Genomic DNA, 8146 nt, shown 5'->3' with positions numbered 1-8146 from the left:
TCCAGACAAAGGGACTCTGGCTGGCTGGTTCTGGTGAAGGGGTTTAGGTTCCATGTAGCTGAGATTGTGCCCCTCTGGCACCCTTGTGTGTGTGTGGATGATCCTGGTGGGAGGCTGGGCTACTCCTGGGTTAGCTGCCAGCTGTGCAGGCATTTGTGGGTTCAGCTCCCACAGGCCATGCAAGACAGGCCACAAATGTGAGGAACCACTGCACTTTAGCAGATTTCCCACTCAGCAGGTCTGTCTGCCTACCTGGTGGGGAAAGGGTGCTGAATGAGTTTAAATGTGGGTCCCAAAAAGATTGAGGGTACTTTCCCCAGGTGGGGAATCACTGGCATTTGTGGTGGCAGCTTCCCTTCTCTCCATCTGGTTCTGGGCCAGTCCCTGTGGTGGGGCTGAGGCTGGATGCCCTGTTCTTCTCTCTATGGCGCCATTCCCTTCTTCCATACTTCACGAGAATCTCCTCACTCTCTTGGTACTCTACACCATGTTTCTTCAAGTTCCAGCCAAAATATATTTGTCTGTTCTTTTGGTCTCTTTTTATGGGGAGAGGACTAGTTCCAGACTTCTCTAGTTGGCCATCTTGGAAAAATTTCCTGCCTGCCTTTAAAAGGTATATCTGCACACACCCGGGTCTTCTAGCTGTTTCTAACATTTCTTCTTTTCCTTAAATGCTGTCTCCTCTGCCTGTAATGTCCTTCTTATTACCCTAGAACACTAATTCATTCTTCGAGAATCTACTCAGGTGTTACCCTCTTTGAGAAGACTTTCCTAGCCTTGTAGGAAAAGTTAAATGCCTTCTTAGCATCTTGTTTATTCCTCTAAGATAGTATAATTGTTTATTCCTCTAAGATAGTATTAATCACTTTGTTGTAACTGCTCTTATAGGGAAGGCAGGAATTAGGGTTTATTCATATTTGTACCCCCAATGCTCAGAACCACACTTCACACATAATATAAGCTTAATAAATGCTTTGAGATTAGAATGATGCAAGGGATAAAAGGTATAATTTTCTACGTTACAGACAATATTCTTGTCTATGTAATTATGTGTGGTTTCCATCCGGAATACCCATTTTAATCCTACTCCCACACCTGAGAATTCCCCACATTTACACACCCACTCTCTTTCCCATATGCACCCTTCTAAATGGTTAGTTTGCTTGTTGTTAGAGGCATTTAACCACCTATCAGGCGTAAGTACAAGGGAAGGTTAGGCTATTTGCTTCCCGGAAAACAAGATCAAACCATATCATTTAGACTGGGCTGACCCTAGGGTCAAATCTGGAGGTGACCCTGACACCTAGAGATACAGAATCTTTATTTTTAAAATGCTGTGACCTTCAAGTGAGTTAAGTTGCTAGACATGTCTCCAAAACACAGCAAACAGCAATTTTGTTCATGTCTTAAATTTCTGGGTTTTGGTAATGCTTATTAACAAAATATAATACTTGTCAAGCATTGTAAACATATTTCAGATATCTTTTTATATAAATGTCTTATATTTGGTTGATTTCTTAATTTCTATGTACATTCCATATTCTCTGAGAACTTATCATACATGGAGTTTATTACTTAAGAAATAATTGATATTCTGCCTTGAGACAGCTCTTAGACAGCCTGGGTTTAAGCCAGTCAGTCTTAAACAACAGATATTTACTTCTGACAGTTCTAAAGATGAATTAGTCTGAGGGCAGGATGCCAGGAGGATTGGGTCTGGTGAGGTCCCTCTTCCTGGTTTGCAGCCAGACACCTTCTTGCTGTGTCTTCACATGGTGGAGAGCAGAGAGAGCTCAAGCTCTCCAGTCTCTTTTCATAACAGCACTAATGCCATTCACAAGGGCTCCAACCTCACAACCTAATTACCTACCAAGAACCCCACCTCCTAATACCATCACCTTGGGAGTTAGGATTTCAACATGTGAATTGGGGAGGGTGGGAAGGGGATAGGGGGGATGCAAACATTCAGTCCATAGCAAGGTCATACCAGTTCAGTGACAATCCAAAGAGAAAAAAGACCAAAAGCAAGAATGTAAGAAATCCAGGAAAAGATCTGTAGTGCAAAAGCCAGATTTCATTCTAATTGAACACAGAGAAACTTAATGCCCATTACAAATAGAACTGGCTAATGAATGTGGTTATGCTTACTTACAACAGACTTCATACTCCCTAATGAACAATTATCTCTTCTAATTCATGCTAGACAAGAGCTCCCTTTGCCTTTCAGTTTAACTCCTCCACAGAAGAGTACATTTGTTTTTCTGCCCTTAACCTTTTTAAGCCAACAGAATTTTAAAGCAATTTAATGCTTGCTCTGAAATTAGGCACATTAATGTTGCAATGAAACATCTGGACATTAGTCATTGTCTTCAAAGGTTGTTTCAGTTCTTCTCTTCTTTCTTTATATCTATTACTCGTTAATGAGTTACTTAAATAAATGACAAAATGACATTCTAAGATTATACATACTGACCCAGTTAAACAGATATGATAATAACTGCAAACCTCAAATCTTCATTAAGGTACAAAAAAGGGAGAGAGATAAGATAGGACATGAGGTTTTAGCTTTTTTTTTTTTTTAAGAAGAATATTTGAAGAAAACATGAAATTTTAACACCCATTATATATGACTGGGAATAGGTTGGGAATGGTGGTTGCCTATTACATTATTTTCGGTTCTTTTCCAATGTTTGAAAGAGCTAATAACTTAAGATTGAAAAAATTTAACTATCTTCAGCTAGATAAACCAAACTGCAATAGTAAATATGATTTAGAATTTTCAACCCTCTAAATTTCCCCTGTTTTGGCTTTGCCAATCCCCATCCCTGATTAAACTTTACTTCTTTTTCTTGTCCTGCTTCCAGACTGTCCAGAACTGCTGGACAAAGACCTGAAACTATTAGCTGGTACTATTGCAAATTCACCCCAACCAATCTAACATAGAGGCTCACTGTCACTTAGCAATTTGTTTCTGCCCCCTGCTTTAATCCACTAGTATCGTATTATCTACCTGGGCTATCCCAAGCCTTTTCTACTTTGCTCAGACCTCAATACTCTTATCTCATTTCCTGAAAGATCTTTGAAAACCTTGTTGACCTTTCCTAAGCTTCTTAGCTTCAACAAGGTTTTGCAAGGTAAGTGGCTTCAGCTCATACTTTCTATTGCAGCCATATTTTTCTAAGAACTCCAGATGCAGTATCATATTTTGAAATCTTGCTCATGGAATTAACAAGATTAAAGTCATGAAAAATCTCAGTATATTCTATGATATTACATCAGCATCTGGGCATGGCAAACAGCCCCTAAGGTATCCCCCAAAGATTTCTTACTTCCTAGTGTTCACACCTTTGTTTAGTACCTTCTGCTTCTGTGTAGGAGAGACCTGTGACTTGCTTCTAACAAACAGAATATGGCAACAGTGATGGGATGTCACCCCCATGCTTACATTACATTACATAAGACTTCACCTTGGCAGACTGGAATGAGAGATTCTCCTTGCTGTCTTGATAAAGTGAGCAGTCATGTCGAGAAAGCCACATGGTAAGGAACCATGGAAGGTCTTCACCCAACATCCAGCCAGGGCCCTGAGTCACGCTCTTACACCCTCAAAAAAATGGATTCTGCTAACAACCTGAATGAGCTTGAAAGCAAATTCTTCCCCAGTCAAGTCTCCAGATGAGAATGCAGCCCAGTCTCACTTTAGGTGCAGCCTTGTGAGACTCTGGGCAGAAGACCTAGCTAGGCCATACTCCAACTCCTGAGCCATGGAAATTGTGAGATAATAAACATTTGTTTTAGGTGGAGTATGTGATAATTTATTATGCAACAAAAGAAAACTAATACACTGGGTTAGAAATAAAGAAAACAGAAGAAAGGGAAGGAAGAAAAAGGAAAGGATGGGTGAAAGATGTGGAATCATATCTTACTGTAGAAGCAAAAGCAGGAGAAATGTAGAATTCTCCACCAGAGAAGCAATAACTGGCACAGTACAACTGACACAAATACTAAAATTGAATAGTTAGTTGAAAAGGAATTCCCTCTGAGCTGCTACTGCTGGAAAAGTGGAGGTTTTAACGGTGTTACACAGAAAGTATAATGGAATTTTGTTTCTACTTAATAGGAGGGAGTAAATACATACTAAGTCCGGAACTCAACTAGTAAACAAGATCAAGTGCTTACTATGTGCTAGTGCTGTGTAAGCACCTTGCATGTTTTGTCTCATTTAATCTTCACAACAACCCACAAGGTGGATACCATTATGACCCTATTTCAGAGATGAAAAAATTGAAGCATATAAACGTCAAGTGGTTTGTCCAAGAGCACACAGCAAGTAACATATAGTGCTGGAATTAAACTCCAGCCTTCCTCATTCCAAAGTTTAGCTCCTACCCACCACCCAGGAGGAGAATGCAGGTCAGGACAGAGAGTGTTACATGAAAAAGGTGATCAAGGACTACAAGGTGAGAGATTGATGAGACACCGGAGAGGCAGACACAGGGCAACCACCACCACTCATTTCAAGGATAAGAACACAGGTACCAACATTTTACAGAACAAAATAAACACTTTCCATAGTATCAATGAAAAAAAAATCAAATGATCTTTAAGCAAGGAAGTTATATCTCTGGGCAGAAGACAGTGGCAAACATAGCATGTGACACACAGGAGAGGATCCAAGGATGGTCAGCAAAACTCCACCAATATTAGAAAATTTAAAACCACACTGGGACAAAAAAGATTTCTCTGGCTAAGGGTTTTTACCAGGAAACTGGAAATTTATACTAAAAGCAACTGTCAAGCTTTATATTTTGTGGTTCTGAACTATGTGAATTAAAGCAGTTCACCTTCCAAACTGGGGATTCAGTCATTGTCCACAAATGCTTTTGTTGCTCAATAAAGTTCTGAATTAGAAACCCCCTCATATTGTTACAGATCAAGTAGATTGAATGGAGCCTCAAGATTCCAACAGTGGACATTCCAGTGATCAGAGTGGGTGAAACCCTTTAATGAAGTTTGTCTTAACAAGGCGTATTTCTGCCGAGATGAGTATACTTCATAAGACAGGATATGATCCAAAGAGGGGAGCCAGTCTGCTATGAGTAATTCACTGGAAAACACAGTAAGCCCAGGTAGCAGAGGATCCAGGGACATTCCCAAGAGCAGAAGTGAAGATCAGTAACCAGAAAAAGTGGGTTCCTAAGGGGAGCAAGTAGGTGGGAAGCAGGCCCAAGTGGGAACCAAGTATGTAGTCAGCCTGCTTGCCTTTGCTCTACAGCTATTTTCACTGAGTTAAGCAGGTCCTTGATCAGAGAACAGCCTACTTGGCTGGACATCCACACACAGCAGCCTTGTTTCCTGCCATTCTCCCTCAACGAATTAGAATTTCCAGAAACACCTTCCTTAGCTGCCTCACCAATGCTTCTGGATTCATGTCACCCAAAATGCGGTGCATGTTATTCTTAGTACGCCCACCTTGAATACAAAACAAGAGCTTCATGTCTTCTTGAGATATCTGCTTTACAACCATGTTTTCCGTTCACAAAAGACAAATATTGCCGAGGCATTTAAGTACTTCCAGTGGCATTGGATCCATCATCAATAGGATGTTTACCAGGCTGTCAAGCACTTACTGATTTGGGGGCCTGAGCAGTATATGATGAAGAACTCCTCCAACAGACACTTTGCCTTATTCTGTTGAAACAGTTCTCAGTTACTTAACACTAGATGGGCAGTGGCAAATCTCTGATTTGCCCCCTGGATGTGAAATGGTTGGTCAGTAGTAAACATGTCCCAGAAATGCGGTGTCGAAGTTGCATAATGTCTTTAAGGTATCCTAACTAGAGTCACAGCAGCTAAAACCACATCATATCTCAATAGAATCTTTATAAGCCTCATGTCTGTTCCCTGCCTGCTCCTGTCTGAGATCACCTGCTGCTCATTTTAGCCCCCAACCTGGTTTTGATCCCAGGAATTTTGATCTGCTCTTGTCCTATTATTTCATTTTTAGTTGCTAATTTAGTTGTTCCCCTTATAATCGGGACACAATTCAGTCCCAAACTCAGCTCTGCCCATATTGCTTTACTGAAACTGCTTGGGTCAAAGGTCAATAATTATATTTTTATGGCAAATACAATAGAAAATGTTCTGTAGTTCTTTATGTGCCTGTTTGCAGGTTAGCACTAAGGACATTTCCTTGTCTGTGAACTCTTTCTCAGTTTTTATTACATTGCTCTTCTCTGATTTTTCTCCTACTTCTTACCGTTCTTGCTTACCTGTCTCCTCTGAGTATTCCTCTGATTACCAATTAAATGTCTTCCCATTTTACTGATTCTTGTCTTCCCATTTAACTGACTTTTGTCTGCCCAAGAGCTCTAACCTCAGTCCTCTGCTCTTTCATGTTATACATCACCCTTGGGGTAGACAATCATGCCCATGGCATTAGCTTGCAGGCTATCTTCATCATCTGTATCTTGTGCTCAAAACATGCAGCTGACTTGCCTAATGGACATTTTTACATGGATAACCAATGAAAGTCTCAACATCCAAATGCCAAAATTGGTTACTTCTATCTTTTTCCAAAACTAGAGATATGACTTCTGTATCCACAGGGAACAATCTGACTAAAGACTCAAACATACAAACCAAATATATGAGAGTTTATCCCTATCTGTCGCTTACTGCATCAAATCAGGCTCCAAGTCCTAAACTCTAACTTTTTTATGACTCTTGAATCCCTTGCTCTTAATTTTGTTACCTTAGTTTAAGTTTTCATCTGTTTCTTCCCCAGATTTCAGTAATAGCCTCTAACAGATTTCTCTGCCTCCAGTCTTGCCTTCCTCAAATCTATTTTCCATTCCTGTACCAGAACAAACTTCCTAAAATACAAATTTTATGAAGTTAATCCCTTGCATAAAATTTTACAATGGCTCTTTATAGCTTTCAGGAAGTGGTCAAAAGCCCTTACTGAAACTCACAGTTATCTATCTTTTGCCTACTTCTGTTATCCCATCTCCTAGAATTCCCCAAATATGTCCCTCTTTTCAGCTACGCAGACTACTTGTAAATCTTTGAATATGCGTTTAAGCCTTAACATATAATGGACCTCCCTCATCCCACTCCACCACCCTCCCCCCCACCTTTTTTTGTCTACTTTCCTCCTACTTATCTTCAAAACTCTACCCCAATGTGACCACCTCCAGGAAGCCGTTTCTAATTTACCCCTTCCCTTCCTGGTCTTAGTTCCCTTTTCTTTGCTCCTTTATCAGAGCACATATGATTCTATTCCACTGGCTTATGAGATACCTAAAAACAGAAGCTTATGCATCATCCATTTCTAGTATTTGGCATAATGTCTGGCATAGAGAAGAAATTTAATAAATTTTCTTTTTTAAAGAAAGGGAAGGAGGAGGAGAGAAAGGGAGGGAAGGTAGGTAGGTTTATAAAAGCTATCTCAGAAATTGAATTTCAGTTTGATTCATAGAAGACAAATATAGCTGGAGACTTAATGGCCTAACAACTGTGCCTCACCTAAATCAAGCAAATTTTGGATCTGCTGGACATCAATTAATGAAATGAAATCTAACTTTGAGAAGATCGATCTGTCTCCTTCATACAGTCATTGATAAAATGGCCCTCAGATAGCACAAATCCCATTTCTTTATAAGATATGAAGGAGATTGTAAAGGATAAGAAAAATAATCAACCAAAGGGGCCTGAGGATGGGTCTTGGACTTTAAGTAAAAGAAGCACTATAATGGAATTTCCTGAGGTCATTTTAACCAAATCAACTCTGAAGTTAAAGCTGTTTCATTCCTTACTAGTACCAGAGACGATCACTCTAAATTCATCGTGGTAACTATTGCAGGAGTATTTGTATGGGTATGTATGTTTCTGTTTCTATGTGTCTGTTTATTAGTGTGTGTCTATTTATTAATCATAAAGTCATTCAGGATCTATTACTAATGGAGGTGTTAAAAATGAGATAATGTTCCCTTTGATACTTTGTCCTAAACTTCCTCACCAAGGCTTGGCATGTAGAAAAATAACAACAGCCTTTTTATTTCATTCCCAATTTCCAAACTAACAGATTGCCCTGAATTTCTTGCCTTTTTTTTTATTGAAACATAATTGATTGTACATGTTTGTG

The sequence above is a fragment of the Cynocephalus volans genome, chromosome 3, assembly GCF_027409185.1.
Source record: "Cynocephalus volans isolate mCynVol1 chromosome 3, mCynVol1.pri, whole genome shotgun sequence".
Classification (NCBI taxonomy): Eukaryota; Metazoa; Chordata; class Mammalia; order Dermoptera; family Cynocephalidae; genus Cynocephalus; species Cynocephalus volans.
The sequence above is the reverse complement of the archived record's forward strand: the minus strand, read 5'-3'. Positions refer to the sequence as shown.